Raw genomic sequence first — 24954 nt, forward strand, 5'->3', positions numbered from 1 at the left:
CTTCAGGATGACGATGAATATGTATGAAATGCTAGAGATTTGTCTAAATTATAATCTTAAACAACTCTAAAATGTATAAACCCTATTTAAATCATATTCTCTAATCAACATGTTGAGAATAACAGCTTGGAATAACTTTTCTTTCTTTCAGAATTTAAGGCAATGATTTTCATGTGGCCATTTTTAAAGATGGCGTCGATAATTTCGACTTCGAGATATCCATTTTTTGTTGTTTATTACGTTAATGAAAATCATCTATTCAAAAATGGAATTTCAAAAAGATTTATATATTTGAAATATATTTAGCATTTCCAGCAGTCATTTTCGAAGATGGCGCCCAAACTTTCAGTAGCACGTCTTCAATATTCAAGTATGATGTTTAGACGGTCTTCAACATAATTTTTACCAATTTTCATAATTTTTGAACCATATACCGTATCTATATGACATTGATGGAGGCCATTTTCCAACATGGCGGCCAAACTTTCTGATTAATTGCTTCAATATTTTACTATGAGGTTCACACAGCCCTGATTATAATACATATCAATTTTCATAATATTCCAATAACATGGTGAAATATACTGTACCTAGCATTAACGGCGGCCATTTTCCAATGTGGCGACCAAACTATTGAACATAGAGCTGTAAAATTTGGCCATGATATTCATGCGGTTCCAATCATAATGTTTACCAATTTTCATAATTTTTGAAGAAGAACGTGGAATACATTGTAGCTGTAATTCACGGCGGCCATTTTCCAAGATGGCGGCGAAAGCTCGCGCTCTACAGCAGGGGACTTTTAGTATATTTTTTGTTGGGTCGAAAACAACACATGTACCAATTTTCATCTTTATGTTGAAATGTTCTAGGTCAAACCCTAAAAGTCCTGGGCTATATCTCAAGCAACCATTATTTCAAGTTTTTCAAAATTTAGTAGCTACGAAAACTAGTTCAAGTATCATAACAAAGAGGCTCCGACGAGAATCGAACACATGATCTCCTGTTTACTAGACAGGCGCTTTAACCACTACGCCACGGAGCCCTTGTTGTGAAGCGAGATTAATGCTGAATATTTCAGTAATTTAACTCATTTGAGTTTACCCTATTGTTGGCATATATGAATATCTCAAGCAAGCATTATTTCAAGTTTTTCAAAATTTAATAGCTACGAAAGCTAGTTCAAGTATCATAACAACGAGGCTCCAACGAAAATCGAACTCATGATCTCCTGTTTACTAGACAGGCGCTTTAACCACTAAGCCACGGAGCCCTTGTTGTAAAGCGAGATTAATGCTGAATATTTCAGCAATTTAACTCATTTGCAGTTTTACCCTATTGTTTGCATATATGCATATCTCAAGCAACCATTATTTCAAGTTTTTCAAAATTTAATAGCTACGAAAACTAGTTCAAGTATCATATCAACGAGGCTCCGACGAGAATCGAACTCATGATCTCCTGTTTACAAGACAGGCGCTTTAACCACTAAGCCACGAAACCCTTGTTGTGAAGCGAGATTAATGCTGAATATTTCAGTAATTTAACTCATTTGAGTTTACCCTATTGTTTGCATATATGCATATCTCAAGCAAGCATTATTTCAAGTTTTTCAAAATTTAATAGCTACGAAAGCTAGATCAAGTATCATAACAACGAGGCTCCGACGAAAATCGAACTCATGATCTCCTGTTTACTAGACAGGCGCTTTAACCACTAAGCCACGGAGCCCTTGTTGTGAAGCGAGATTAATGCAGAATATTTCAGTAATTTAACTCATTTGAGTTTTACCCTATTGTTTTCTTATATGCATATCTCAAGCAACCATTATTTCAAGTTTTTCTAAATTTAATACCTACGAAAACTAGTTCAAGTATCATAACAACGAGGCTCCGACGAGAATCGAACACATGATCTCCTGTTTACTAGACAGGCGCTTTTACCACTACGCCACGGAGCCCTTGTTGTAAAGCGAGATTAATGCTGAATATTTCAGCAATTTAACTCATTTGAGTTTTACCCTATTGTTTTCTTATATGCATATCTCAAGCAACCATTATTTCAAGTTTTTCTAAATTTAATACCTACGAAAACTAGTTCAAGTATCATAACAACGAGGCTCCGACGAGAATCGAACACATGATCTCCTGTTTACTAGACAGGCGCTTTAACCACTAAGCCACGGAGCCCTTGTTGTAAAGCGAGATTAATGCAGAATATTTCAGTAATTTAACTCATTTGAGTTTTACCCTATTGTTTTCTTATATGCATATCTCAAGCAACCATTATTTCAAGTTTTTCAAAATTTAATTGCTACGAAAACTCTATCAAGTATCATAACAACGAGGCTCCGACGAGAATCGAACTCATTATCTCCTGTTTACTAGACAGGCGCTTTAACCACTACGCTACGGAGCCCTTGTTGTAAAGCGAGATTAATGCTGAATATTTCAGCAATTTAACTCATTTGCAGTTTTACCCTATTGTTTGCATATATGCATATCTCAAGCAACCATTATTTCAAGTTTTTCAAAATTTAATAGCTACGAAAACTAGTTCAAGTATCATATCAACGAGGCTCCGACGAGAATCGAACTCATGATCTCCTGTTTACAAGACAGGCGCTTTAACCACTAAGCCACGAAACCCTTGTTGTGAAGCGAGATTAATGCTGAATATTTCAGTAATTTAACTCATTTGAGTTTACCCTATTGTTTGCATATATGCATATCTCAAGCAAGCATTATTTCAAGTTTTTCAAAATTTAATAGCTACGAAAGCTAGATCAAGTATCATAACAACGAGGCTCCGACGAAAATCGAACTCATGATCTCCTGTTTACTAGACAGGCGCTTTAACCACTAAGCCACGGAGCCCTTGTTGTGAAGCGAGATTAATGCAGAATATTTCAGTAATTTAACTCATTTGAGTTTTACCCTATTGTTTTCTTATATGCATATCTCAAGCAACCATTATTTCAAGTTTTTCTAAATTTAATACCTACGAAAACTAGTTCAAGTATCATAACAACGAGGCTCCGACGAGAATCGAACACATGATCTCCTGTTTACTAGACAGGCGCTTTTACCACTACGCCACGGAGCCCTTGTTGTAAAGCGAGATTAATGCTGAATATTTCAGCAATTTAGCTCATTTGAGTTTTACCCTATTGTTTTCTTATATGCATATCTCAAGCAACCATTATTTCAAGTTTTTCTAAATTTAATACCTACGAAAACTAGTTCAAGTATCATAACAACGAGGCTCCGACGAGAATCGAACTCATGATCTCCTGTTTACTAGACAGGCGCTTTAACCACTAAGCCACGGAACCCTTGATGTGAAGCGAGATTAATGCTGAATATTTCAGCAATTTAACTCATTTGCAGTTTTACCCTATTGTTTGCATATATGCATATCTCAAGCAACTATTATTTCTGGTTTTCCAAAATTTAATAGCAACGAAAACTAGTTCAAGTATCATAACAACGAGGCTCCGACGAGAATCGAACTCATGACCTCCTGTTTACAAGACAGGCGCTTTAACCACTAAGCCACGGAGCCCTTGTTGTGAAGCGAGATTAATGCTGAACATTTCAGTAATTTAACTCATTTGCAGTTTTACCCTATTGTTTTCTTATATGCATATCTCAAGCAACCATTATTTCAAGTTTTTCAAAATTTAATAGCTACGAAAACTAGTTCAAGTATCATATCAACGAGGCTCCGACGAGTATCGAACTCATGATCTCCTGTTTACAAGACAGGCGCTTTAACCACTAAGCCACGGAGCCCTTGTGAAGCGAGATTAATGCTGAACATTTCAGTAATTTAACTCATTTGAGTTTTACCCTATTGTTTGCATATATGCATATCTCAAGCAACTATTATTTCAAGTTTTTATAGCAACGAAAACTAGTTCAAGTATCATAACAACGAGGCTCCGACGAGAATCGAACTCATGATCTCCTGTTTACAAGACAGGCGCTTTAACCACTAAGCCACGGAGCCCTTGTTGTGAAGCGAGATTAATGCTGAACATTTCAGTAATTTAACTCATTTGCAGTTTTACCCTATTGTTTTCTTATATGCATATCTCAAGCAACCATTATTTCAAGTTTTTCAAAATTTAATAGCTACGAAAACTAGTTCAAGTATCATAACATCGAGGCTACGACGAGAATCGAACTCATGATCTCCTGTTTACTAGACAGGCGCTTAAACCACTACGCCACGGAGCCCTTGTTGTAAAGCGAGATTAATGCTGAATATTTCAGCAATTTAACTCATTTGCAGTTTTACCCTATTGTTTGCATATATGCATATCTCAAGCAACCATTATTTCAAGTTTTTCAAAATTTAATTGCTACGAAAACTAGTTCAAGTATCAGAACAACGAGGCTCCGACGAGAATCGAACTCATGATCTCCTGTTTACAAGACAGGCGCTTTAACCACTAAGCCACGGAGCCCTTGTTGTGAAGGGAGATTAATGCTGAATATTTCAGTAATTTAGCTCATTTGAGTTTACCCTATTGTTTGCATATATGCATATCTCAAGCAACCATTATTTAAATTTTTTCAAAATTTAAAAGCTACGAAAACTAGTTCAAGTACCATAACAAAGAGGCTCCGACGAGAATCGAACTCATGATCTCCTGTTTACTAGACAGGCGCTTTAACCACTACGCCACGGAGCCCTTGTTGTAAAGCGAGATTAATGCTGAATATTTCAGCAATTGAACTCATTTGCAGTTTTACCCTATTGTTTGCATATATGCATATCTCAAGCAACCATTATTTCAAGTTTTTCAAAATTTAATAGCTACGAAAACTAGTTCTAGTATCATATCAACGAGGCTGCGACGAGAATCGAACTCATGATCTCCTGTTTACAAGACAGGCGCTTTAACCACTAAGCCACGGAGCCCATGTTGTGAAGCGAGATTAATGCTGAATATTTCGGAAATTTAACTCATTTGCAGTTTTACCCTATTGTTTTCTTATATGCATATCTCAAGCAACCATTATTTCAAGTTTTTCAAAATTTAATAGCTACGAAAACTAGTTCAAGTATCATATCAACGAGGATCCGACGAGTATCGAACTCATGATCTCCTGTTTACAAGACAGGCGCTTTAACCACTAAGCCACGGAGCCCTTGTTGTGAAGCGAGATTAATGCTGAACATTTCAGTAATTTAACTCATTTGAGTTTTACCCTATTGTTTGCATATATGCATATCTCAAGCAACTATTATTTCTGGTTTTCCAAAATTTAATAGCAACGAAAACTAGTTCAAGTATCATAACAACGAGGCTCCGACGAGAATCGAACTCATGATCTCCTGTTTACAAGACAGGCGCTTTAACCACTAAGCCACGGAGCCCTTGTTGTGAAGCGAGATTAATGCTGAACATTTCAGTAATTTAACTCATTTGCAGTTTTACCCTATTGTTTTCTTATATGCATATCTCAAGCAACCATTATTTCAAGTTTTTCAAAATTTAATAGCTACGAAAACTACTTCAAGTATCATATCAACGAGGCTCCGACGAGTATCGAACTCATGATCTCCTGTTTACAAGACAGGCGCTTTAACCACTAAGCCACGGAGCCCTTATTGTGAAAAGAGATTAATGCTGAATATTTCAGTAATTTAACTCATTTGAGTTTTACCCTATTGTTTGCATATATGCATATCTCAAGCAACCATTATTTCAAGTTTTTCAAAATTTAATAGCTACGAAAACTAGTTCAAGTATCATAACAAAGAGGCTCCGACGAGAATCGAACTCATGATCTCCTGTTTACTAGACAGGCGCTTTAACCACTACGCCACGGAGCCCTTGTTGTGAAGCGAGATTAATGCTGAACATTTCAGCAATTGAACTCATTTGCAGTTTTACCCTATTGTTTGCATATATGCATATCTCAAGCAACCATTATTTCAAGTTTTTCAAAATTTAATAGCTACGAAAACTAGTTCTAGTATCATATCAACGAGGATCCGACGAGTATCGAACTCATGATCTCCTGTTTACAAGACAGGCGCTTTAACCACTAAGCCACGGAGCCCTTGTTGTGAAGCGAGATTAATGCTGAACATTTCAGTAATTTAACTCATTTGAGTTTTACCCTATTGTTTGCATATATGCATATCTCAAGCAACTATTATTTCTGGTTTTCCAAAATTTAATAGCAACGAAAACTAGTTCAAGTATCATAACAACGAGGCTCCGACGAGAATCGAACTCATGATCTCCTGTTTACAAGACAGGCGCTTTAACCACTAAGCCACGGAGCCCTTGTTGTGAAGCGAGATTAATGCTGAACATTTCAGTAATTTAACTCATTTGCAGTTTTACCCTATTGTTTTCTTATATGCATATCTCAAGCAACCATTATTTCAAGTTTTTCAAAATTTAATAGCTACGAAAACTAGTTCAAGTATCATATCAACGAGGCTGCGACGAGAATCGAACTCATGATCTCCTGTTTACAAGACAGGCGCTTTAACCACTAAGCCACGGAGCCCTTGTTGTGAAGCGAGATTAATGCTGAATATTTCAGTAATTTAACTCATTTGAGTTTTACCCTATTGTTTGCATATATGCATATCTCAAGCAACTATTATTTCTGGTTTTCCAAAATTTAATAGCAACGAAAACTAGTTCAAGTATCATAACAACGAGGCTCCGACGAGAATCGAACTCATGATCTCCTGTTTACAAGACAGGCGCTTTAACCACTAAGCCACGGAGCCCTTGTTGTGAAGCGAGATTAATGCTGAACATTTCAGTAATTTAACTCATTTGCAGTTTTACCCTATTGTTTTCTTATATGCATATCTCAAGCAACCATTATTTCAAGTTTTTCAAAATTTAATAGCTACGAAAACTAGTTCAAGTATCATAACATCGAGGCTACGACGAGAATCGAACTCATGATCTCCTGTTTACTAGACAGGCGCTTAAACCACTACGCCACGGAGCCCTTGTTGTAAAGCGAGATTAATGCTGAATATTTCAGCAATTTCACTCATTTGCAGTTTTACCCTATTGTTTGCATATATGCATATCTCAAGCAACCATTATTTCAAGTTTTTCAAAATTTAATAGCTACGAAAACTAGTTCAAGTATCATATCAACGAGGCTGCGACGAGAATCGAACTCATGATCTCCTGTTTACAAGACAGGCGCTTTAACCACTAAGCCACGGAGCCCTTGTTGTGAAGCGAGATTAATGCTGAATATTTCAGTAATTTAACTCATTTGAGTTTTACCCTATTGTTTGCATATATGCATATCTCAAGCAACTATTATTTCTGGTTTTCCAAAATTTAATAGCAACGAAAACTAGTTCAAGTATCATATCAACGAGGCTGCGACGAGAATCGAACTCATGATCTCCTGTTTACAAGACAGGCGCTTTAACCACTAAGCCACGGAGCCCTTGTTGTGAAGCGAGATTAATGCTGAATATTTCAGTAATTTAACTCATTTGAGTTTTACCCTATTGTTTGCATATATGCATATCTCAAGCAACTATTATTTCTGGTTTTCCAAAATTTAATAGCAACGAAAACTAGTTCAAGTATCATATCAACGAGGCTGCGACGAGAATCGAACTCATGATCTCCTGTTTACTAGACAGGCGCTTTAACCACTACGCCACGGAGCCCTTGTTGTAAAGCGAGATTAATGCTGAATATTTCAGCAATTTAACTCATTTGCAGTTTTACCCTATTGTTTGCATATATGCATATCTCAAGCAACCATTATTTCAAGTTTTTCAAAATTTAATAGCTACGAAAACTAGTTCAAGTATCATAACAACGAGGCTTCGACGAGAATCGAACTCATGATCTCCTGTTTACAAGACAGGCGCTTTAACCACTAAGCCACGGAGCCCATGTTGTGAAGCGAGATTAATGCTGAATATTTCAGTAATTAAACTCATTTGAGTTTACCCTATTGTTTGCATATATGCATATCTCAAGCAACTATTATTTCTGGTTTTCCAAAATTTAATAGCAACGAAAACTAGTTCAAGTATCATAACAACGAGGCTCCGACGAGAATCGAACTCATGATCTCCTGTTTACAAGACAGGCGCTTTAACCACTAAGCCACGGAGCCCTTGTTGTGAAGCGAGATTAATGCTGAATATTTCAGTAATTTAACTCATTTGAGTTTTACCCTATTGTTTGCATATATGCATATCTCAAGCAACCATTATTTCAAGTTTTTCAAAATTTAATAGCTACGAAAACTAGTTCAAGTATCATAACAAAGAGGCTCCGACGAGAATCGAACTCATGATCTCCTGTTTACTAGACAGGCGCTTTAACCACTACGCCACGGAGCCCTTGTTGTAAAGCGAGATTAATGCTGAATATTTCAGCAATTTAACTCATTTGCAGTTTTACCCTATTGTTTGCATATATGCATATTTCAAGCAACCATTATTTCAAGTTTTTCAAAATTTAATAGCTACGAAAACTAGTTCAAGTATCATATCAACGAGGCTGCGACGAGAATCGAACTCATGATCTCCTGTTTACAAGACAGGCGCTTTACCCACTAAGCCTCGGAGACCATGTTGTGAAGCGAGATTAATGCTGAATATTTCAGTAATTTAACTCATTTGAGTTTACCCTATTGTTTGCATATATGCATATCTCAAGCAACCATTATTTCAAGTTTTTCAAAATTTGATAGCTACGAAAACTACTTCAAGTATCATATCAACGAGGCTCCGACGAGTATCGAACTCATGATCTCCTGTTTACAAGACAGGCGCTTTAACCACTAAGCCACGGAGCCCTTGTTGTGAAGCGAGATTAATGCTGAATATTTCAGTAATTTAACTCATTTGAGTTTTACCCTATTGTTTGCATATATGCATATCTCAAGCAACTATTATTTCTGGTTTTCCAAAATTTAATAGCAACGAAAACTAGTTCAAGTATCATATCAACGAGGCTGCGACGAGAATCGAACTCATGATCTCCTGTTTACAAGACAGGCGCTTTAACCACTAAGCCACGGAGCCCTTGTTGTGAAGCGAGATTAATGCTGAATATTTCAGCAATTTAACTCATTTGCAGTTTTACCCTATTGTTTGCATATATGCATATCTCAAGCAACCATTATTTCAAGTTTTTCAAAATCTAATAGCTACGAAAACTAGTTCAAGTATCATATCAACGAGGCTCCGACGAGAATCGAACTCATGATCTCCTGTTTACAAGCCAGGCGCTTTAACCACTTCGCCACGGAGCCCTTGTTGTAAAACGAGATTAATGCTGAATATTTCAGTAATTTAACTCATTTGAGTTTTACCCTATTGTTTGCATATATGCATATCTCAAGCAACTATTATTTCTGGTTTTCCAAAATTTAATAGCAACGAAAACTAGTTCAAGTATCATATCAACGAGGCTGCGACGAGAATCGAACTCATGATCTCCTGTTTACTAGACAGGCGCTTTAACCACTACGCCACGGAGCCCTTGTTGTAAAGCGAGATTAATGCTGAATATTTCAGCAATTTAACTCATTTGCAGTTTTACCCTATTGTTTGCATATATGCATATCTCAAGCAACCATTATTTCAAGTTTTTCAAAATTTAATAGCTACGAAAACTAGTTCAAGTATCATAACAACGAGGCTTCGACGAGAATCGAACTCATGATCTCCTGTTTACAAGACAGGCGCTTTAACCACTAAGCCACGGAGCCCTTGTTGTGAAGCGAGATTAATGCTGAATATTTCAGTAATTAAACTCATTTGAGTTTACCCTATTGTTTGCATATATGCATATCTCAAGCAACTATTATTTCTGGTTTTCCAAAATTTAATAGCAACGAAAACTAGTTCAAGTATCATAACAACGAGGCTCCGACGAGAATCGAACTCATGATCTCCTGTTTACAAGACAGGCGCTTTAACCACTAAGCCACGGAGCCCTTGTTGTGAAGCGAGATTAATGCTGAATATTTCAGTAATTTAACTCATTTGAGTTTTACCCTATTGTTTGCATATATGCATATCTCAAGCAACCATTATTTCAAGTTTTTCATAATTTAATAGCTACGAAAACTAGTTCAAGTATCATAACAAAGAGGCTCCGACGAGAATCGAACTCATGATCTCCTGTTTACTAGACAGGCGCTTTAACCACTACGCCACGGAGCCCTTGTTGTAAAGCGAGATTAATGCTGAATATTTCAGCAATTTAACTCATTTGAGTTTTACCCTATTGTTTGCATATATGCATATCTCAAGCAACTATTATTTCTGGTTTTCCAAAATTTAATAGCAACGAAAACTAGTTCAAGTATCATATCAACGAGGCTGCGACGAGAATCGAACTCATGATCTCCTGTTTACTAGACAGGCGCTTTAACCACTACGCCACGGAGCCCTTGTTGTAAAGCGAGATTAATGCTGAATATTTCAGCAATTTAACTCATTTGCAGTTTTACCCTATTGTTTGCATATATGCATATCTCAAGCAACCATTATTTCAAGTTTTTCAAAATTTAATAGCTACGAAAACTAGTTCAAGTATCATAACAACGAGGCTCCGACGAGAATCGAACTCATGATCTCCTGTTTACAAGACAGGCGCTTTAACCACTAAGCCACGGAGCCCATGTTGTGAAGCGAGATTAATGCTGAATATTTCAGTAATTAAACTCATTTGAGTTTACCCTATTGTTTGCATATATGCATATCTCAAGCAACCATTATTTCAAGTTTTTCAAAATTTAATAGCTACGAAAACTAGTTCAAGTATCATATCAACGAGGCTGCGACGAGAATCGAACTCATGATCTCCTGTTTACAAGACAGGCGCTTTAACCACTAAGCCACGGAGCCCTTGTTGTGAAGCGAGATAAATGCTGAATATTTCAGTAATTTAACTCATTTGAGTTTTACCCTATTGTTTGCATATATGCATATCTCAAGCAACTATTATTTCTGGTTTTCCAAAATTTAATAGCAACGAAAACTAGTTCAAGTATCATAACAACGAGGCTCCGACGAGAATCGAACTCATGATCTCCTGTTTACAAGACAGGCGCTTTAACCACTAAGCCACGGAGCCCTTGTTGTGAAGCGAGATTAATGCTGAACATTTCAGTAATTTAACTCATTTGCAGTTTTACCCTATTGTTTTCTTATATGCATATCTCAAGCAACCATTATTTCAAGTTTTTCAAAATTTAATAGCTACGAAAACTAGTTCAAGTATCATAACATCGAGGCTCCGACGAGAATCGAACTCATGATCTCCTGTTTACTAGACAGGCGCTTAAACCACTACGCCACGGAGCCCTTGTTGTAGAGCGAGATTAATTCTGAATATTTCAGCAATTTAACTCATTTGCAGTTTTACCCTATTGTTTGCATATATGCATATCTCAAGCAACCATTATTTCAAGTTTTTCAAAATTTAATAGCTACGAAAACTAGTTCAAGAATCATATCAACGAGGCTGCGACGAGAATCGAACTCATGATCTCCTGTTTACAAGACAGGCGCTTTACCCACTAAGCCTCGGAGACCACGTTCTGAAGCGAGATTAATGCTGAATATTTCAGTAATTTAACTCATTTGAGTTTACCCTATTGTTTGCATATATGCATATCTCAAGCAACCATTATTTCAAGTTTTTCAAAATTTGATAGCTACGAAAACTACTTACTATCATATCAACGAGGCTCCGACGAGTATCGAACTCATGATCTCCTGTTTACAAGACAGGCGCTTTAACCACTAAGCCACGGAGCCCTTGTTGTGAAGCGAGATTAATGCTGAATATTTCAGTAATTTAACTCATTTGAGTTTTACCCTATTGTTTGCATATATGCATATCTCAAGCAACCATTATTTCAAGTTTTTCAAAATTTAATAGCTACGAAAACTAGTTCAAGTATCATAACAACGAGGCTCCGACGAGAATCGAACTCATGATCTCCTGTTTACTAGACAGGCGCTTTAACCACTACGCCACGGAGCCCTTGTTGTAAAGCGAGATTAATGCTGAATATTTCAGCAATTTAACTCATTTGCAGTTTTACCCTATTGTTTGCATATATGCATATCTCAAGCAACCATTATTTCAAGTTTTTCAAAATTTAATAGCTACGAAAACTAGTTCAAGTATCATATCAACGAGGCTGCGACGAGAATCGAACTCATGATCTCCTGTTTACAAGACAGGCGCTTTAACCACTAAGCCACGGAGCCCTTGTTGTGAAGGGAGATTAATGCTGAATATTTCAGTAATTTAACTCATTTGAGTTTACCCTATTGTTTGCATATATGCATATCTCAAGCAACCATTATTTCAATTTTTTCAAAATTTAAAAGCTACGAAAACTAGTTCAAGTACCATAACAAAGAGGCTCCGACGAGAATCGAACTCATGATCTCCTGTTTACTAGACAGGCGCTTTAACCACTACGCCACGGAGCCCTTGTTGTAAAGCGAGATTAATGCTGAATATTTCAGCAATTTAACTCATTTGCAGTTTTACCTTATTGTTTGCATATATGCATATCTCAAGCAACCATTATTTCAAGTTTTTCAAAATTTAATTGCTACGAAAACTAGTTCAAGTATCATAACATCGAGGCTCCGACGAGAATCGAACTCATGATCTCCTGTTTACTAGACAGGCGCTTTAACCACGAAGCCACGGAGCCCTTGTTGTGAAGCGAGATTAATGCTGAATATATCATTAATTTAACTCATTTGAGTTTACCCTATTGTTTTCTTATATGCATATCTCAAGCAACCATTATTTCAAGTTTTTCAAAATTTAAAAGCTACGAAAACTAGTTCAAGTATCATATCAACGAGGCTCCGACGAAAATCGAACTCATGATCTCCTGTTTACAAGACAGGCGCTTTAACCACTAAGCCACGGAGCCCTTGTTGTGAAGCGAGATTAATGCTGAATATTTCAGTAATTTAACTCATTTGAGTTTACCCTATTGTTTGCATATATGCATATCTCAAGCAACCATTATTTCTAGTTTTCCAAAATTTAATAGCAACGAAAACTAGTTCAAGTATCATAACAACGAGGCTCCGACGAGAATCGAACTCATGATCTCCTGTTTACAAGACAGGCGCTTTAACCACTAAGCCACGGAGCCCTTGTTGTGAAGCGAGATTAATGCTGAATATTTCAGTAATTTAACTCATTTGAGTTTTACCCTATTGTTTGCATATATGCATATCTCAAGGAACTATTATTTCTAGTTTTCCAAAATTTAATAGCAACGAAAACTAGTTCAAGTATCATAACAACGAGGCTCCGACGAGAATCGAACTCATGATCTCCTGTTTACTAGACAGGCGCTTTAACCACTACGCCACGGAGCCCTTGTTGTAAAGCGAGATTAATGCTGAATATTTCAGTAATTTAACTCATTTGAGTTTTACCCTATTGTTTGCATATATGCATATCTCAAGCAACCATTATTTCTAGTTTTCCAAAATTTAATAGCAACGAAAACTAGTTCAAGTATCATAACAACGAGGCTCCGACGAGAATCGAACTCATGATCTCCTGTTTACTAGACAGGCGCTTTAACCGCTAAGCCACGGAGCCCTTGTTGTGAAGCGAGATTAATGCTGAATATTTCAGTAATTTAACTCATTTGAGTTTTACTCTATTGTTTGCATATATGCATATCTCAAGCAACTATTATTTCTGGTTTTCCAAAATTTAATAGCAACGAAAACTAGTTCAAGTATCATAACAACGAGGCTCCGACGAGAATCGAACTCATGATCTCCTGTTTACAAGACAGGCGCTTTAACCACTAAGCCACGGAGCCCTTGTTGTGAACCGAGATTAATGCTGAATATTTCAGTAATTTAACTCATTTGAGTTTTACCCTATTGTTTGCATATATGCATATCTCAAGCAACTATTATTTCTGGTTTTCCAAAATTTAATAGCAACGAAAACTAGTTCAAGTATCATATCAACGAGGCTGCGACGAGAATCGAACTCATGATCTCCTGTTTACTAGACAGGCGCTTTAACCACTACGCCACGGAGCCCTTGTTGTAAAGCGAGATTAATGCTGAATATTTCAGCAATTTAACTCATTTGAGTTTTACCCTATTGTTTGCATATATGCATATCTCAAGCAACCATTATTTCAAGTTTTTCAAAATTTAATTGCTACGAAAACTAGTTCAAGTATCATAACAACGAGGCTCCGACGAGAATCGAACTCATGACCTCCTGTTTACAAGACAGGCGCTTTAACTACTAAGCCACGGAGCCCTTGTTGTGAAGCTAGATTAATGCTGAATATATCAGTAATTTAACTCATTTGAGTTTATCCTATTGTTTGCATATATGCATATCTCAAGCAACCATTATTTCAAGTTTTTCAAAATTTAATTGCTACGAAAACTAGATCAAGTACCATAACAAAGAGGCTCCGACGAGAATCGAACTCATGATCTCCTGTTTACTAGACAGGCGCTTTAACCACTAAGCCACGCAGCCCTTGTTGTGAAGCGAGATTAATGCTGAATATATCAGTAATTTAACTCATTTGAGTTTACCCTATTGTTTGCATATATGCATATCTCAAGCAACCATTATTTCTAGTTTTCCAAAATTTAATAGCAACGAAAACTAGTTCAAGTTTCATAACAACGAGGCTCCGACGAGAATCGAACTCATGATCTCCTGTTTACAAGACAGGCGCTTTAACCACTAAGCCTCGGAGCCCATGTTGTGAAGCGAGATTAATGCTGAGTATTTCAGTAATTTAACTCATTTGAGTTTACCCTATTGATTGCATATATGCATATCTCAAGCAACCATTATTTCAAGTTTTTCTAAATTTAATAGCTACGAAAACTAGTTCAAGTATCATAACAACGAGGCTCCGACGAGAATCGAACTCATGATCTCCTGTTTACAAGACAGGCGCTTTAACCACTAAGCCACGGAGCCCTTGTTGTGAAGCGAGATTAATGCTGAATATTTCAGTAATTTAACTCATTTGCAGTTTTACTCTATTGTTTTCTTATAAGCATATCTCAAGCAACCATTATTTCAAGTTTTTCAAAATTTAATAGCTACGAAAACTAGTTCCAGTATCATATCAACGAGGCTGCGACGAGAATCGAACTCATGATCTCCTGTTTACAAGACAGGCGCTTTAACCACTAAGCCTCGGAGCCCATGTTGTGAAGCGAGATTAATGCTGAGTATTTCAGTAATTTAACTCATTTGAGTTTACCCTATTGATTGCATATATGCATATCTCAAGCAACCATTATTTCAAGTTTTTCTAAATTTAATAGCTACGAAAACTAGTTCAAGTATCATAACAACGAGGCTCCGACGAGAATCGAACTCATGATCTCCTGTTTACAAGACAGGCGCTTTAACCACTAAGCCACGGAGCCCTTGTTGTGAAGCGAGATTAATGCTGAATATTTCAGTAATTTAACTCATTTGCAGTTTTACTCTATTGTTTTCTTATATGCATATCTCAAGCAACCATTATTTCTAGTTTTCCAAAATTTAATAGCAACGAAAACTAGTTCAAGTATCATAACAACGAGGCTCCGACGAGAATCGAACTCATGATCTCCTGTTTACTAGACAGGCGCTTTAACCGCTAAGCCACGGAGCCCTTGTTGTGAAGCGAGATTAATGCTGAATATTTCAGTAATTTAACTCATTTGAGTTTTACCCTATTGTTTGCATATATGCATATCTCAAGGAACTATTATTTCTAGTTTTCCAAAATTTAATAGCAACGAAAACTAGTTCAAGTATCATAACAACGAGGCTCCGACGAGAATCGAACTCATGATCTCCTGTTTACAAGACAGGCGCTTTAACCACTAAGCCACGCAGCCCTTGTTGTGAAGCGAGATTAATGCTGAATATATCAGTAATTTAACTCATTTGAGTTTACCCTATTGTTTGCATATATGCATATCTCAAGCAACCATTATTTCTAGTTTTCCAAAATTTAATAGCAACGAAAACTAGTTCAAGTTTCATAACAACGAGGCTCCGACGAGAATCGAACTCATGATCTCCTGTTTACAAGACAGGCGCTTTAACCACTAAGCCTCGGAGCCCATGTTGTGAAGCGAGATTAATGCTGAGTATTTCAGTAATTTAACTCATTTGAGTTTACCCTATTGATTGCATATATGCATATCTCAAGCAACCATTATTTCAAGTTTTTCTAAATTTAATAGCTACGAAAACTAGTTCAAGTATCATAACAACGAGGCTCCGACGAGAATCGAACTCATGATCTCCTGTTTACAAGACAGGCGCTTTAACCACTAAGCCACGGAGCCCTTGTTGTGAAGCGAGATTAATGCTGAATATTTCAGTAATTTAACTCATTTGCAGTTTTACTCTATTGTTTTCTTATATGCATATCTCAAGCAACCATTATTTCAAGTTTTTCAAAATTTAATAGCTACGAAAACTAGTTCCAGTATCATATCAACGAGGCTGCGACGAGAATCGAACTCATGATCTCCTGTTTACAAGACAGGCGCTTTAACCACTAAGCCTCGGAGCCCATGTTGTGAAGCGAGATTAATGCTGAGTATTTCAGTAATTTAACTCATTTGAGTTTACCCTATTGATTGCATATATGCATATCTCAAGCAACCATTATTTCAAGTTTTTCTAAATTTAATAGCTACGAAAACTAGTTCAAGTATCATAACAACGAGGCTCCGACGAGAATCGAACTCATGATCTCCTGTTTACAAGACAGGCGCTTTAACCACTAAGCCACGGAGCCCTTGTTGTGAAGCGAGATTAATGCTGAATATTTCAGTAATTTAACTCATTTGCAGTTTTACTCTATTGTTTTCTTATATGCATATCTCAAGCAACCATTATTTCTAGTTTTCCAAAATTTAATAGCAACGAAAACTAGTTCAAGTATCATAACAACGAGGCTCCGACGAGAATCGAACTCATGATCTCCTGTTTACAAGACAGGCGCTTTAACCACTAAGCCACGCAGCCCTTGTTGTGAAGCGAGATTAATGCTGAATATATCAGTAATTTAACTTATTTGAGTTTACCCTATTGTTTGCATATATGCATATCTCAAGCAACCATTATTTCTAGTTTTCCAAAATTTAATAGCAACGAAAACTAGTTCAAGTTTCATAACAACGAGGCTCCGACGAGAATCGAACTCATGATCTCCTGTTTACAAGACAGGCGCTTTAACCACTAAGCCTCGGAGCCCATGTTGTGAAGCGAGATTAATGCTGAGTATTTCAGTAATTTAACTCATTTGAGTTTACCCTATTGATTGCATATATGCATATCTCAAGCAACCATTATTTCAAGTTTTTCTAAATTTAATAGCTACGAAAACTAGTTCAAGTATCATAACAACGAGGCTCCGACGAGAATCGAACTCATGATCTCCTGTTTACAAGACAGGCGCTTTAACCACTAAGCCACGGAGCCCTTGTTGTGAAGCGAGATTAATGCTGAATATTTCAGTAATTTAACTCACTTGCAGTTTTACTCTATTGTTTTCTTATATGCATATCTCAAGCAACCATTATTTCAAGTTTTTCAAAATTTAATAGCTACGAAAACTAGTTCCAGTATCATATCAACGAGGCTGCGACGAGAATCGAACTCATGATCTCCTGTTTACAAGACAGGCGCTTTAACCACTAAGCCTCGGAGCCCATGTTGTGAAGCGAGATTAATGCTGAATATTGCAGTAATTTAACTCATTTGAGTTTACCCTATTGATTGCATATATGCATATCTGAAGCAACCATTATTTCAAGTTTTTCCAAATTTAATAGCTACGAAAACTAGTTCAAGTTTCATAACAAAGAGGCTCCGACGAGAATCGAACTCATGATCTCCTGTTTACTAGACACGCGTTTTAACCACTAAGCCACGAAGCCCTTGTTGTGAAGCGAGATTAATGCTGAATATTTCAGCAATTTAACTCATTTGCAGTTTTACCCTATTGTTTTCTTATATGCATATCTCAAGCAACTATTATTTCAAGTTTTTGAAAATTTAATAGCTACGAAAGCTAGTCGAAGTATCATAACAACGAGGCTCCTACGAGAATCGAACTCATGATCTCCTGTTTATTAGACAGGCGCTTTAACCACTACGCCACGGAGCCCTTGTTGTGAAGCGAGATTAATGCTGATTATTTCAGCAATTTAACTCATTTGCAGTTTTACCCTATTGTTTTCTTATATGCAAATCTCAAGCAACCATTATTTCAAGTTTTTGAAAATTTAATAGCTAAGAAAGCTAGTTCAAGTATCATAACAACGAGGCTCCGACGAGAATCGAACTCATGATCTCCTGTTTACAAGACAGGCGCTTTAACCACTAAGCCTCGGAGCCCATGTTGTGAAGCGAGATTAATGCTGAATATTTCAGTAATTTAACTCATTTGAGTTTACCCTATTGATTGCATATATGCATATCTCAAGCAACCATTATTTCAAGTTTTTCTAAATTTAATAGCTACGAAAACTAGTTCAAGTTTCATAACAAAGAGGCTCCGACGAGAATCGTACTCATGATCTCCTGTTTACTAGACACGCGCTTTAACCACTAAGCCACGGAGCCCATGTTGTGAAGCGAGATTAATGCTGAATATTTCAGTAATTAAACTCATTTGAGTTTACCCTATTGTTTGCATATATGCATATCTCAAGCAACCATTATTTCAAGTTTTTCAAAATTTAAAAGCTACGAAAACTAGTTCAAGTATCATAACAAAGAGGCCCCGACGAGAATCGAACTCATGATCTCCTGTTTACTAGACAGGCGCTTTAACCACTACGCCACGGAGCCCTTGTTGTAAAGCGAGATTAATGCTGAATATTTCAGCAATTTAACTCATTTGCAGTTTTACCCTATTGTTTTCTTATATGCATATCTCAAGCAACCATTATTTCAAGTTTTTGAAAATTTAATAGCTAAGAAAGCTAGTTCAAGTATCATAACAACGAGGCTCCGACGAGAATCGAACTCATGACCTCCTGTTTACAAGACAGGCGCTTTAACCACTAAGCCACGGAGCCCTTGTTGTGAAGCGAGATTAATGCTGAATATATCAGTAATTTAACTCATTTGAGTTTACCCTATTGTTTGCATATATGCATATCTCAAGCAACCATTATTTCAAGTTTTTCAAAATTTAAAAGCTACGAAAACTAGTTCAAGTATCATAACAAAGAGGCTCCGACGAGAATCGAACTCATGATCTCCTGTTTACTAGACAGGCGCTTTAACCACTACGCCACGGAGCCCTTGTTGTAAAGCGAGATTAATGCTGAATATTTCAGCAATTTAACTCATTTGCAGTTTTACCCTATTGTTTGCATATATGCATATCTCAAGCAACCATTATTTCAAGTTTTTCAAAATTTAATAGCTACGAAAACTAGTTCAAGTATCATTTCAACGAGGCTGCAACGAGAATCGAACTCATGATCTCCTGTTTACAAGACAGGCGCTTTAACCACTAAGCCACGGAGCCCATGTTGTGAAGCGAGATTAATGCTGAATATTTCAGTAATTAAACTCATTTGAGTTTACCCTATTGTTTGCATATATGCATATCTCAAGCAACCATTATTTCAAGTTTTTCAAAATTTAAAAGCTACGAAAACTAGTTCAAGTATCATAACAAAGAGGCCCCGACGAGAATCGAACTCATGATCTCCTGTTTACTAGACAGGCGCTTTAACCACTACGCCACGGAGCCCTTGTTGTAAAGCGAGATTAATGCTGAATATTTCAGCAATTTAACTCATTTGCAGTTTTACCCTATTGTTTTCTTATATGCATATCTCAAGCAACCATTATTTCAAGTTTTTGAAAATTTAATAGCTAAGAAAGCTAGTTCAAGTATCATAACAACGAGGCTCCGACGAGAATCGAACTCATGATCTCCTGTTTACAAGACAGGCGCTTTAACCACTAAGCCTCGGAGCCCATGTTGTGAAGCGAGATTAATGCTGAATATATCAGTAATTTAACTCATTTGAGTTTACCCTATTGTTTTCTTATATGCATATCTCAAGCAACCATTATTTCAAGTTTTTCAAAATTTAAAAGTTACGAAAACTAGTTCAAGTACCATAACAAAGAGGCTTCGACGAGAAAAGAACTCATGATCTCCTGTTTATTAGACAGGCGCTTTAACCACTACGCCACGGAGCCCTTGTTGTGAAGCGAGATTAATGCTGATTATTACAGCAATTTAACTCATTTGCAGTTTTACCCTATTGTTTTCTTATATGCATATCTCAAGCAACCATTATTTCAAGTTTTTGAAAATTTAATAGCTAAGAAAGCTAGTTCAAGTATCATAACAACGAGGCTCCAACGAGAATCGAACTCAAGACCTCCTGTTTACAAGACAGGCGCTTTAACCACTAAGCCACGGAGCCCTTGTTGTGAAGCGAGATTAATGCTGAATATATCAGTAATTTAACTCATTTGCAGTTTTACCCTATTGTTTTCTTATATGCATATCTCAAGCAACCATTATTTCAAGTTTTTGAAAATTTAATAGCTACGAAAACTAGTTCAAGTTTCATAACAAAGAGGCTCCGACGAGAATCGTACTCATGATCTCCTGTTTACTAGACACGCGCTTTAACCACTAAGCCACGAAGCCCTTGTTGTGAAGCGAGATTAATGCTGAATATTTCAGCAATTTAACTCATTTGCAGTTTTACCCTATTGTTTTCTTATATGCAAATCTCAAGCAACCATTATTTCAAGTTTTTGAAAATTTAATAGCTAAGAAAGCTAGTTCAAGTATCATAACAACGAGGCTCCGACGAGAATCGAACTCATGATCTCCTGTTTACAAGACAGGCGCTTTAACCACTAAGCCTCGGAGCCCATGTTGTGAAGCGAGATTAATGCTGAATATTTCAGTAATTTAACTCATTTGAGTTTACCCTATTGATTGCATATATGCATATCTCAAGCAACCATTATTTCAAGTTTTTCTAAATTTAATAGCTACGAAAACTAGTTCAAGTTTCATAACAAAGAGGCTCCGACGAGAATCGTACTCATGACCTCCTGTTTACAAGACAGGCGCTTTAACCACTAAGCCACGGAGCCCTTGTTGTGAAGCGAGATTAATGCTGAATATATCAGTAATTTAACTCATTTGAGTTTACCCTATTGTTTGCATATATGCATATCTCAAGCAACCATTATTTCAAGTTTTTCAAAATTTAAAAGCTACGAAAACTAGTTCAAGTATCATAACAAAGAGGCTCCGACGAGAATCGAACTCATGATCTCCTGTTTACTAGACAGGCGCTTTAACCACTACGCCACGGAGCCCTTGTTGTAAAGCGAGATTAATGCTGAATATTTCAGCAATTTAACTCATTTGCAGTTTTACCCTATTGTTTGCATATATGCATATCTCAAGCAACCATTATTTCAAGTTTTTCAAAATTTAATAGCTACGAAAACTAGTTCAAGTATCATTTCAACGAGGCTGCAACGAGAATCGAACTCATGATCTCCTGTTTACAAGACAGGCGCTTTAACCACTAAGCCACGGAGCCCATGTTGTGAAGCGAGATTAATGCTGAATATTTCAGTAATTAAACTCATTTGAGTTTACCCTATTGTTTGCATATATGCATATCTCAAGCAACCATTATTTCAAGTTTTTCAAAATTTAAAAGCTACGAAAACTAGTTCAAGTATCATAACAAAGAGGCCCCGACGAGAATCGAACTCATGATCTCCTGTTTACTAGACAGGCGCTTTAACCACTACGCCACGGAGCCCTTGTTGTAAAGCGAGATTAATGCTGAATATTTCAGCAATTTAACTCATTTGCAGTTTTACCCTATTGTTTTCTTATATGCATATCTCAAGCAACCATTATTTCAAGTTTTTGAAAATTTAATAGCTAAGAAAGCTAGTTCAAGTATCATAACAACGAGGCTCCGACGAGAATCGAACTCATGATCTCCTGTTTACAAGACAGGCGCTTTAACCACTAAGCCTCGGAGCCCATGTTGTGAAGCGAGATTAATGCTGAATATATCAGTAATTTAACTCATTTGAGTTTACCCTATTGTTTTCTTATATGCATATCTCAAGCAACCATTATTTCAAGTTTTTCAAAATTTAAAAGCTACGAAAACTAGTTCAAGTACCATAACAAAGAGGCTTCGACGAGAAAAGAACTCATGATCTCCTGTTTATTAGACAGGCGCTTTAACCACTACGCCACGGAGCCCTTGTTGTGAAGCGAGATTAATGCTGATTATTACAGCAATTTAACTCATTTGCAGTTTTACCCTATTGTTTTCTTATATGCATATCTCAAGCAACCATTATTTCAAGTTTTTGAAAATTTAATAGCTAAGAAAGCTAGTTCAAGTATCATAACAACGAGGCTCCAACGAGAATCGAACTCAAGACCTCCTGTTTACAAGACAGGCGCTTTAACCACTAAGCCACGGAGCCCTTGTTGTGAAGCGAGATTAATGCTGAATATATCAGTAATTTAACTCATTTGCAGTTTTACCCTATTGTTTTCTTATATGCATATCTCAAGCAACCATTATTTCAAGTTTTTGAAAATTTAATAGCTACGAAAACTAGTTCAAGTTTCATAACAAAGAGGCTCCGACGAGAATCGTACTCATGATCTCCTGTTTACTAGACACGCGCTTTAACCACTAAGCCACGAAGCCCTTGTTGTGAAGCGAGATTAATGCTGAATATTTCAGCAATTTAACTCATTTGCAGTTTTACCCTATTGTTTTCTTATATGCAAATCTCAAGCAACCATTATTTCAAGTTTTTGAAAATTTAATAGCTAAGAAAGCTAGTTCAAGTATCATAACAACGAGGCTCCGACGAGAATCGAACTCATGATCTCCTGTTTACAAGACAGGCGCTTTAACCACTAAGCCTCGGAGCCCATGTTGTGAAGCGAGATTAATGCTGAATATTTCAGTAATTTAACTCATTTGAGTTTACCCTATTGATTGCATATATGCATATCTCAAGCAACCATTATTTCAAGTTTTTCTAAATTTAATAGCTACGAAAACTAGTTCAAGTTTCATAACAAAGAGGCTCCGACGAGAATCGTACTCATGATCTCCTGTTTACTAGACACGCGCTTTAACCACTAAGCCACGAAGCCCTTGTTGTGAAGCGAGATTATTGCTGAATATTTCAGCAATTTAACTCATTTGCAGTTTTACACTATTGTTTTCTTATATGCATATCTCAAGCAACCATTATTTCAAGTTTTTCAAAATTTAATAGCTACGAAAACTAGTTCAAGTATCATAACATCGAGGCTCCGACGAGAATCGAACTCATGATCTCCTGTTTACTAGACAGGCGCTTTAACCACTACGCCACGGAGCCCTTGTTGTAAAGCGAGATTAATGCTGAATATTTCAGTAATTTAACTCATTTGAGTTTTACCCTATTGTTTGCATATATGCATATCTCAAGCAACTATTATTTCAAGTTTTTGAAAATTTAATAGCTAAGAAAGCTAGTTCAAGTATCATAACAACGAGGCTCCGACGAGAATCGAACTCAAGACCTCCTGTTTACAAGACAGGCGCTTTAACCACTAAGCCACGGAGCCCTTGTTGTGAAGCGAGATTAATGCTGAATATATCAGTAATTTAACTCATTTGCAGTTTTACCCTATTGTTTTCTTATATGCATATCTCAAGCAACCATTATTTCAAGTTTTTCAAAATTTAAAAGCTACGAAAACTAGTTCAAGTACCATAACAAAGAGGCTTCGACGAGAATCGAACTCATGATCTCCTGTTTACTAGACAGGCGCTTTAACCACTAAGCCACGGAGCCCTTGTTGTGAAGCGAGATTAATGCTGAATATATCAGTAATTTAACTCATTTGAGTTTACCCTATTGTTTGCATATATGCATATCTCAAGCAACCATTATTTCAAGTTTTTCAAAATTTAATAGCTACGAAAACTAGTTCAAGTATCATAACAACGAGGCTCCGACGAGAATCGAACTCATGATCTCCTGTTTACAAGACAGGCGCTTTAACCACTAAGCCACGGAGCCCTTGTTGTGAAGCGAGATTAATGCTGAATATATCAGTAATTTAACTCATTTGAGTTTACCCTATTGTTTGCATATATGCATATCTCAAGCAACCATTATTTCAAGTTTTTCAAAATTTAAAAGCTACGAAAACTAGTTCAAGTATCATAACAAAGAGGCTCCGACGAGAATCGAACTCATGATCTCCTGTTTACTAGACAGGCGCTTTAACCACTACGCCACGGAGCCCTTGTTGTAAAGCGAGATTAATGCTGAATATTTCAGCAATTTAACTCATTTGCAGTTTTACCCTATTGTTTGCATATATGCATATCTCAAGCAACCATTATTTCAAGTTTTTCAAAATTTAATAGCTACGAAAACTAGTTCAAGTATCATTTCAACGAGGCTGCAACGAGAATCGAACTCATGATCTCCTGTTTACAAGACAGGCGCTTTAACCACTAAGCCACGGAGCCCATGTTGTGAAGCGAGATTAATGCTGAATATTTCAGTAATATAACTCATTTGCAGTTTTACCCTATTGTTTGCATATATGCATATCTCAAGCAACCATTATTTCAAGTTTTTCAAAATTTAAAAGCTACGAAAACTAGTTCAAGTATCATAACAAAGAGGCCCCGACGAGAATCGAACTCATGATCTCCTGTTTACAAGACAGGCGCTTTAACCACTAAGCCCCGGAGCCCCTGTTGTGAAGCGAGATTAATGCTGAATATATCAGTAATTTAACTCATTTGAGTTTACCCTATTGTTTGCATATATGCATATCTCAAGCAACCATT

At 36.7% G+C, this 24954-nt stretch overlaps 64 non-coding genes across 64 annotated transcripts; all 64 read right to left on the bottom strand.

Moving 5' to 3' along the window:
• Positions 1 to 1430: 1430 nt before the first annotated feature.
• On the bottom strand, positions 1431 to 1503 carry TRNAT-UGU (transfer RNA threonine (anticodon UGU)). Its single transcript has one exon. It is a non-coding gene; the product is annotated as a tRNA-Thr (tRNA).
• A 155-nt stretch (positions 1504 to 1658) lies between these two features.
• On the bottom strand, positions 1659 to 1731 carry TRNAT-AGU (transfer RNA threonine (anticodon AGU)). The gene has a single exon. It is a non-coding gene; the product is annotated as a tRNA-Thr (tRNA).
• An 844-nt stretch (positions 1732 to 2575) lies between these two features.
• On the bottom strand, positions 2576 to 2648 carry TRNAT-UGU (transfer RNA threonine (anticodon UGU)). The gene has a single exon. It is a non-coding gene; the product is annotated as a tRNA-Thr (tRNA).
• Positions 2649 to 2803: 155 nt separating this feature from the next.
• On the bottom strand, positions 2804 to 2876 carry TRNAT-AGU (transfer RNA threonine (anticodon AGU)). Its single transcript has one exon. It is a non-coding gene; the product is annotated as a tRNA-Thr (tRNA).
• Positions 2877 to 3261: 385 nt separating this feature from the next.
• Positions 3262 to 3334, bottom strand: TRNAT-AGU (transfer RNA threonine (anticodon AGU)). Its single transcript has one exon. It is a non-coding gene; the product is annotated as a tRNA-Thr (tRNA).
• Positions 3335 to 3491: 157 nt separating this feature from the next.
• On the bottom strand, positions 3492 to 3564 carry TRNAT-UGU (transfer RNA threonine (anticodon UGU)). Its single transcript has one exon. It is a non-coding gene; the product is annotated as a tRNA-Thr (tRNA).
• A 157-nt stretch (positions 3565 to 3721) lies between these two features.
• TRNAT-UGU (transfer RNA threonine (anticodon UGU)) lies at positions 3722 to 3794 on the bottom strand. Its single transcript has one exon. It is a non-coding gene; the product is annotated as a tRNA-Thr (tRNA).
• Positions 3795 to 3938: 144 nt separating this feature from the next.
• TRNAT-UGU (transfer RNA threonine (anticodon UGU)) lies at positions 3939 to 4011 on the bottom strand. The gene has a single exon. It is a non-coding gene; the product is annotated as a tRNA-Thr (tRNA).
• Positions 4012 to 4398: 387 nt separating this feature from the next.
• TRNAT-UGU (transfer RNA threonine (anticodon UGU)) lies at positions 4399 to 4471 on the bottom strand. The gene has a single exon. It is a non-coding gene; the product is annotated as a tRNA-Thr (tRNA).
• Positions 4472 to 4856: 385 nt separating this feature from the next.
• TRNAT-UGU (transfer RNA threonine (anticodon UGU)) lies at positions 4857 to 4929 on the bottom strand. Its single transcript has one exon. It is a non-coding gene; the product is annotated as a tRNA-Thr (tRNA).
• A 157-nt stretch (positions 4930 to 5086) lies between these two features.
• On the bottom strand, positions 5087 to 5159 carry TRNAT-UGU (transfer RNA threonine (anticodon UGU)). Its single transcript has one exon. It is a non-coding gene; the product is annotated as a tRNA-Thr (tRNA).
• A 156-nt stretch (positions 5160 to 5315) lies between these two features.
• TRNAT-UGU (transfer RNA threonine (anticodon UGU)) lies at positions 5316 to 5388 on the bottom strand. The gene has a single exon. It is a non-coding gene; the product is annotated as a tRNA-Thr (tRNA).
• A 157-nt stretch (positions 5389 to 5545) lies between these two features.
• TRNAT-UGU (transfer RNA threonine (anticodon UGU)) lies at positions 5546 to 5618 on the bottom strand. Its single transcript has one exon. It is a non-coding gene; the product is annotated as a tRNA-Thr (tRNA).
• Positions 5619 to 6004: 386 nt separating this feature from the next.
• Positions 6005 to 6077, bottom strand: TRNAT-UGU (transfer RNA threonine (anticodon UGU)). Its single transcript has one exon. It is a non-coding gene; the product is annotated as a tRNA-Thr (tRNA).
• A 156-nt stretch (positions 6078 to 6233) lies between these two features.
• On the bottom strand, positions 6234 to 6306 carry TRNAT-UGU (transfer RNA threonine (anticodon UGU)). The gene has a single exon. It is a non-coding gene; the product is annotated as a tRNA-Thr (tRNA).
• A 157-nt stretch (positions 6307 to 6463) lies between these two features.
• On the bottom strand, positions 6464 to 6536 carry TRNAT-UGU (transfer RNA threonine (anticodon UGU)). Its single transcript has one exon. It is a non-coding gene; the product is annotated as a tRNA-Thr (tRNA).
• A 156-nt stretch (positions 6537 to 6692) lies between these two features.
• On the bottom strand, positions 6693 to 6765 carry TRNAT-UGU (transfer RNA threonine (anticodon UGU)). Its single transcript has one exon. It is a non-coding gene; the product is annotated as a tRNA-Thr (tRNA).
• A 387-nt stretch (positions 6766 to 7152) lies between these two features.
• Positions 7153 to 7225, bottom strand: TRNAT-UGU (transfer RNA threonine (anticodon UGU)). The gene has a single exon. It is a non-coding gene; the product is annotated as a tRNA-Thr (tRNA).
• Positions 7226 to 7381: 156 nt separating this feature from the next.
• Positions 7382 to 7454, bottom strand: TRNAT-UGU (transfer RNA threonine (anticodon UGU)). Its single transcript has one exon. It is a non-coding gene; the product is annotated as a tRNA-Thr (tRNA).
• A 386-nt stretch (positions 7455 to 7840) lies between these two features.
• On the bottom strand, positions 7841 to 7913 carry TRNAT-UGU (transfer RNA threonine (anticodon UGU)). Its single transcript has one exon. It is a non-coding gene; the product is annotated as a tRNA-Thr (tRNA).
• Positions 7914 to 8068: 155 nt separating this feature from the next.
• Positions 8069 to 8141, bottom strand: TRNAT-UGU (transfer RNA threonine (anticodon UGU)). The gene has a single exon. It is a non-coding gene; the product is annotated as a tRNA-Thr (tRNA).
• Positions 8142 to 8755: 614 nt separating this feature from the next.
• TRNAT-UGU (transfer RNA threonine (anticodon UGU)) lies at positions 8756 to 8828 on the bottom strand. The gene has a single exon. It is a non-coding gene; the product is annotated as a tRNA-Thr (tRNA).
• Positions 8829 to 8984: 156 nt separating this feature from the next.
• On the bottom strand, positions 8985 to 9057 carry TRNAT-UGU (transfer RNA threonine (anticodon UGU)). Its single transcript has one exon. It is a non-coding gene; the product is annotated as a tRNA-Thr (tRNA).
• Positions 9058 to 9673: 616 nt separating this feature from the next.
• On the bottom strand, positions 9674 to 9746 carry TRNAT-UGU (transfer RNA threonine (anticodon UGU)). The gene has a single exon. It is a non-coding gene; the product is annotated as a tRNA-Thr (tRNA).
• A 155-nt stretch (positions 9747 to 9901) lies between these two features.
• On the bottom strand, positions 9902 to 9974 carry TRNAT-UGU (transfer RNA threonine (anticodon UGU)). Its single transcript has one exon. It is a non-coding gene; the product is annotated as a tRNA-Thr (tRNA).
• Positions 9975 to 10589: 615 nt separating this feature from the next.
• TRNAT-UGU (transfer RNA threonine (anticodon UGU)) lies at positions 10590 to 10662 on the bottom strand. Its single transcript has one exon. It is a non-coding gene; the product is annotated as a tRNA-Thr (tRNA).
• Positions 10663 to 10817: 155 nt separating this feature from the next.
• Positions 10818 to 10890, bottom strand: TRNAT-UGU (transfer RNA threonine (anticodon UGU)). Its single transcript has one exon. It is a non-coding gene; the product is annotated as a tRNA-Thr (tRNA).
• Positions 10891 to 11046: 156 nt separating this feature from the next.
• Positions 11047 to 11119, bottom strand: TRNAT-UGU (transfer RNA threonine (anticodon UGU)). Its single transcript has one exon. It is a non-coding gene; the product is annotated as a tRNA-Thr (tRNA).
• Positions 11120 to 11732: 613 nt separating this feature from the next.
• On the bottom strand, positions 11733 to 11805 carry TRNAT-UGU (transfer RNA threonine (anticodon UGU)). The gene has a single exon. It is a non-coding gene; the product is annotated as a tRNA-Thr (tRNA).
• Positions 11806 to 12191: 386 nt separating this feature from the next.
• TRNAT-UGU (transfer RNA threonine (anticodon UGU)) lies at positions 12192 to 12264 on the bottom strand. The gene has a single exon. It is a non-coding gene; the product is annotated as a tRNA-Thr (tRNA).
• A 613-nt stretch (positions 12265 to 12877) lies between these two features.
• Positions 12878 to 12950, bottom strand: TRNAT-UGU (transfer RNA threonine (anticodon UGU)). The gene has a single exon. It is a non-coding gene; the product is annotated as a tRNA-Thr (tRNA).
• A 155-nt stretch (positions 12951 to 13105) lies between these two features.
• TRNAT-UGU (transfer RNA threonine (anticodon UGU)) lies at positions 13106 to 13178 on the bottom strand. The gene has a single exon. It is a non-coding gene; the product is annotated as a tRNA-Thr (tRNA).
• A 385-nt stretch (positions 13179 to 13563) lies between these two features.
• TRNAT-AGU (transfer RNA threonine (anticodon AGU)) lies at positions 13564 to 13636 on the bottom strand. Its single transcript has one exon. It is a non-coding gene; the product is annotated as a tRNA-Thr (tRNA).
• A 156-nt stretch (positions 13637 to 13792) lies between these two features.
• On the bottom strand, positions 13793 to 13865 carry TRNAT-UGU (transfer RNA threonine (anticodon UGU)). Its single transcript has one exon. It is a non-coding gene; the product is annotated as a tRNA-Thr (tRNA).
• Positions 13866 to 14250: 385 nt separating this feature from the next.
• On the bottom strand, positions 14251 to 14323 carry TRNAT-UGU (transfer RNA threonine (anticodon UGU)). The gene has a single exon. It is a non-coding gene; the product is annotated as a tRNA-Thr (tRNA).
• A 155-nt stretch (positions 14324 to 14478) lies between these two features.
• TRNAT-AGU (transfer RNA threonine (anticodon AGU)) lies at positions 14479 to 14551 on the bottom strand. The gene has a single exon. It is a non-coding gene; the product is annotated as a tRNA-Thr (tRNA).
• Positions 14552 to 14706: 155 nt separating this feature from the next.
• On the bottom strand, positions 14707 to 14779 carry TRNAT-UGU (transfer RNA threonine (anticodon UGU)). The gene has a single exon. It is a non-coding gene; the product is annotated as a tRNA-Thr (tRNA).
• A 155-nt stretch (positions 14780 to 14934) lies between these two features.
• Positions 14935 to 15007, bottom strand: TRNAT-UGU (transfer RNA threonine (anticodon UGU)). Its single transcript has one exon. It is a non-coding gene; the product is annotated as a tRNA-Thr (tRNA).
• Positions 15008 to 15392: 385 nt separating this feature from the next.
• TRNAT-UGU (transfer RNA threonine (anticodon UGU)) lies at positions 15393 to 15465 on the bottom strand. Its single transcript has one exon. It is a non-coding gene; the product is annotated as a tRNA-Thr (tRNA).
• Positions 15466 to 15622: 157 nt separating this feature from the next.
• Positions 15623 to 15695, bottom strand: TRNAT-AGU (transfer RNA threonine (anticodon AGU)). The gene has a single exon. It is a non-coding gene; the product is annotated as a tRNA-Thr (tRNA).
• A 156-nt stretch (positions 15696 to 15851) lies between these two features.
• Positions 15852 to 15924, bottom strand: TRNAT-UGU (transfer RNA threonine (anticodon UGU)). Its single transcript has one exon. It is a non-coding gene; the product is annotated as a tRNA-Thr (tRNA).
• Positions 15925 to 16079: 155 nt separating this feature from the next.
• Positions 16080 to 16152, bottom strand: TRNAT-UGU (transfer RNA threonine (anticodon UGU)). The gene has a single exon. It is a non-coding gene; the product is annotated as a tRNA-Thr (tRNA).
• Positions 16153 to 16307: 155 nt separating this feature from the next.
• Positions 16308 to 16380, bottom strand: TRNAT-UGU (transfer RNA threonine (anticodon UGU)). Its single transcript has one exon. It is a non-coding gene; the product is annotated as a tRNA-Thr (tRNA).
• Positions 16381 to 16765: 385 nt separating this feature from the next.
• Positions 16766 to 16838, bottom strand: TRNAT-UGU (transfer RNA threonine (anticodon UGU)). The gene has a single exon. It is a non-coding gene; the product is annotated as a tRNA-Thr (tRNA).
• Positions 16839 to 16995: 157 nt separating this feature from the next.
• TRNAT-UGU (transfer RNA threonine (anticodon UGU)) lies at positions 16996 to 17068 on the bottom strand. Its single transcript has one exon. It is a non-coding gene; the product is annotated as a tRNA-Thr (tRNA).
• Positions 17069 to 17223: 155 nt separating this feature from the next.
• On the bottom strand, positions 17224 to 17296 carry TRNAT-UGU (transfer RNA threonine (anticodon UGU)). Its single transcript has one exon. It is a non-coding gene; the product is annotated as a tRNA-Thr (tRNA).
• A 155-nt stretch (positions 17297 to 17451) lies between these two features.
• TRNAT-UGU (transfer RNA threonine (anticodon UGU)) lies at positions 17452 to 17524 on the bottom strand. Its single transcript has one exon. It is a non-coding gene; the product is annotated as a tRNA-Thr (tRNA).
• A 615-nt stretch (positions 17525 to 18139) lies between these two features.
• Positions 18140 to 18212, bottom strand: TRNAI-AAU (transfer RNA isoleucine (anticodon AAU)). Its single transcript has one exon. It is a non-coding gene; the product is annotated as a tRNA-Ile (tRNA).
• A 157-nt stretch (positions 18213 to 18369) lies between these two features.
• Positions 18370 to 18442, bottom strand: TRNAT-UGU (transfer RNA threonine (anticodon UGU)). Its single transcript has one exon. It is a non-coding gene; the product is annotated as a tRNA-Thr (tRNA).
• A 613-nt stretch (positions 18443 to 19055) lies between these two features.
• TRNAT-UGU (transfer RNA threonine (anticodon UGU)) lies at positions 19056 to 19128 on the bottom strand. The gene has a single exon. It is a non-coding gene; the product is annotated as a tRNA-Thr (tRNA).
• A 385-nt stretch (positions 19129 to 19513) lies between these two features.
• TRNAT-UGU (transfer RNA threonine (anticodon UGU)) lies at positions 19514 to 19586 on the bottom strand. The gene has a single exon. It is a non-coding gene; the product is annotated as a tRNA-Thr (tRNA).
• Positions 19587 to 19971: 385 nt separating this feature from the next.
• Positions 19972 to 20044, bottom strand: TRNAT-UGU (transfer RNA threonine (anticodon UGU)). Its single transcript has one exon. It is a non-coding gene; the product is annotated as a tRNA-Thr (tRNA).
• A 385-nt stretch (positions 20045 to 20429) lies between these two features.
• Positions 20430 to 20502, bottom strand: TRNAT-UGU (transfer RNA threonine (anticodon UGU)). Its single transcript has one exon. It is a non-coding gene; the product is annotated as a tRNA-Thr (tRNA).
• A 387-nt stretch (positions 20503 to 20889) lies between these two features.
• On the bottom strand, positions 20890 to 20962 carry TRNAT-UGU (transfer RNA threonine (anticodon UGU)). Its single transcript has one exon. It is a non-coding gene; the product is annotated as a tRNA-Thr (tRNA).
• A 155-nt stretch (positions 20963 to 21117) lies between these two features.
• On the bottom strand, positions 21118 to 21190 carry TRNAT-UGU (transfer RNA threonine (anticodon UGU)). The gene has a single exon. It is a non-coding gene; the product is annotated as a tRNA-Thr (tRNA).
• Positions 21191 to 21575: 385 nt separating this feature from the next.
• TRNAT-UGU (transfer RNA threonine (anticodon UGU)) lies at positions 21576 to 21648 on the bottom strand. The gene has a single exon. It is a non-coding gene; the product is annotated as a tRNA-Thr (tRNA).
• Positions 21649 to 22033: 385 nt separating this feature from the next.
• On the bottom strand, positions 22034 to 22106 carry TRNAT-UGU (transfer RNA threonine (anticodon UGU)). The gene has a single exon. It is a non-coding gene; the product is annotated as a tRNA-Thr (tRNA).
• A 385-nt stretch (positions 22107 to 22491) lies between these two features.
• Positions 22492 to 22564, bottom strand: TRNAT-UGU (transfer RNA threonine (anticodon UGU)). The gene has a single exon. It is a non-coding gene; the product is annotated as a tRNA-Thr (tRNA).
• A 387-nt stretch (positions 22565 to 22951) lies between these two features.
• TRNAT-UGU (transfer RNA threonine (anticodon UGU)) lies at positions 22952 to 23024 on the bottom strand. The gene has a single exon. It is a non-coding gene; the product is annotated as a tRNA-Thr (tRNA).
• Positions 23025 to 23638: 614 nt separating this feature from the next.
• On the bottom strand, positions 23639 to 23711 carry TRNAT-UGU (transfer RNA threonine (anticodon UGU)). Its single transcript has one exon. It is a non-coding gene; the product is annotated as a tRNA-Thr (tRNA).
• A 157-nt stretch (positions 23712 to 23868) lies between these two features.
• TRNAT-AGU (transfer RNA threonine (anticodon AGU)) lies at positions 23869 to 23941 on the bottom strand. Its single transcript has one exon. It is a non-coding gene; the product is annotated as a tRNA-Thr (tRNA).
• Positions 23942 to 24096: 155 nt separating this feature from the next.
• Positions 24097 to 24169, bottom strand: TRNAT-UGU (transfer RNA threonine (anticodon UGU)). Its single transcript has one exon. It is a non-coding gene; the product is annotated as a tRNA-Thr (tRNA).
• A 385-nt stretch (positions 24170 to 24554) lies between these two features.
• Positions 24555 to 24627, bottom strand: TRNAT-UGU (transfer RNA threonine (anticodon UGU)). The gene has a single exon. It is a non-coding gene; the product is annotated as a tRNA-Thr (tRNA).
• A 157-nt stretch (positions 24628 to 24784) lies between these two features.
• Positions 24785 to 24857, bottom strand: TRNAT-UGU (transfer RNA threonine (anticodon UGU)). The gene has a single exon. It is a non-coding gene; the product is annotated as a tRNA-Thr (tRNA).
• Positions 24858 to 24954: the final 97 nt, after the last annotated feature.

This window comes from Phalangium opilio, unplaced genomic scaffold (genome assembly GCF_054372755.1).
Source record: "Phalangium opilio isolate 3A_F unplaced genomic scaffold, DU_Popi_V2 ptg000046l_1, whole genome shotgun sequence".
Classification (NCBI taxonomy): Eukaryota; Metazoa; Arthropoda; class Arachnida; order Opiliones; family Phalangiidae; genus Phalangium; species Phalangium opilio.